The 1,162-nt window shown below is 45.1% G+C and overlaps 1 pseudogene; it reads left to right on the top strand.

Moving 5' to 3' along the window:
- The first annotated feature begins 689 nt into the window (after window positions 1-689).
- LOC123324024 lies at window positions 690-1,156 on the top strand (annotated as a pseudogene).
- The last annotated feature ends 6 nt before the right edge of the window (window positions 1,157-1,162 follow it).

Raw genomic sequence — 1,162 nt, 5'->3', positions numbered from 1 at the left:
AACTGAAATATAAGACAGGCTGATGACAAAGTATTTGTCTTCTACATCAGGCATTTTTATTTTCAAATATGATCCTCAACAACCGTCCCCAGCTAAGTCCTAGCCTGTTACAGGAAGGCTTGGAGTCAATATGTGACACTTCAGTTCCAGGGAGAGGCTTTTCTGGTCGCTTTTCTGTTCAGAGAGTTGCTGCTATTCTTCTCTTCGACATCCTGTTGAGTTCATAGATCTTCAGAATGGTTTGATCACTATCTAGCTTAATTCCTAGGACCAGAAGAAATTTAGGCCTCCTATACCTCTGCCATCTTGCTCTTCCCCTGCAATCTATCTTCTGTAGTGATGGTTCTATTATAGGACTCAGTCTGTTTTCTTAATTAAGTTATTTTCTTCATTGTTGATTTCAAGTGTTCTTTGTATATTTAGAACACAATTGTTTTTCACATGTATCTTTTGTAAAGACATCCTTTTTTCAAGATTTTCTGAGTCTGGAGCTTGCTGTTTATTTTTGAGTTTTTCCTGTCAGAGATCATAAGATTTTCATTTTAATAAATTGCAGCTTATCGATTTTTTTTTTACAAATAACGTATGCCTCAGGATTGGAGCCGGCCTGGCTTGTGAGCTCTGCTGAGGAGCCGGAGGTGGGGCTGCAGTTACCTCCACGTCTACCCCTGGTCCCTGGCCCCTCAGGCATGGTGTGTGGGGCGACATTGAAACAGCCCAGGGAGTTCAAGCCCGGGGTGTGGAGTCCTGCTTCCCCAAAGTGGCGGTGCTGCACCCCTCTGCCCAGCCCCACTCCAGGTCAGGCCCCCCGGACACAGAGATGCCACCGCTTCTCCAGAGCAGACCCCACCACCGACTCTGCAGCACCCCACCCTGCCCCACAACAATCATGCCTTCCAACACTAAAACAAACTTTTCAGAACATAAAACAAGAATATATTCCTTATCAGAGGTGGAGACATTTAGAAGCTGTTCTGAATCAGAGTGAAGCTTGTACTTCGGAAAGTCAGCCTCATTCCTCAGCACTCACAGCCCCTAGTTCTCCAGGTTCCTCCGGGATGAAGAAGGACCAGCCCTCTTTTCCCCTCCGACAAGTCAGAATAATATGTGAGCATCTCTTAAAAGACTATGAAGAGAAAATTCGGGAGGAGTATGAGCAAAT

This window comes from Neomonachus schauinslandi, unplaced genomic scaffold (assembly GCF_002201575.2).
Source record: "Neomonachus schauinslandi unplaced genomic scaffold, ASM220157v2 HiC_scaffold_7350, whole genome shotgun sequence".
NCBI classification, from domain to species: domain Eukaryota; kingdom Metazoa; phylum Chordata; class Mammalia; order Carnivora; family Phocidae; genus Neomonachus; species Neomonachus schauinslandi.
The sequence above is the reverse complement of the archived record's forward strand: the minus strand, read 5'-3'. Positions and strand labels throughout refer to the sequence as shown.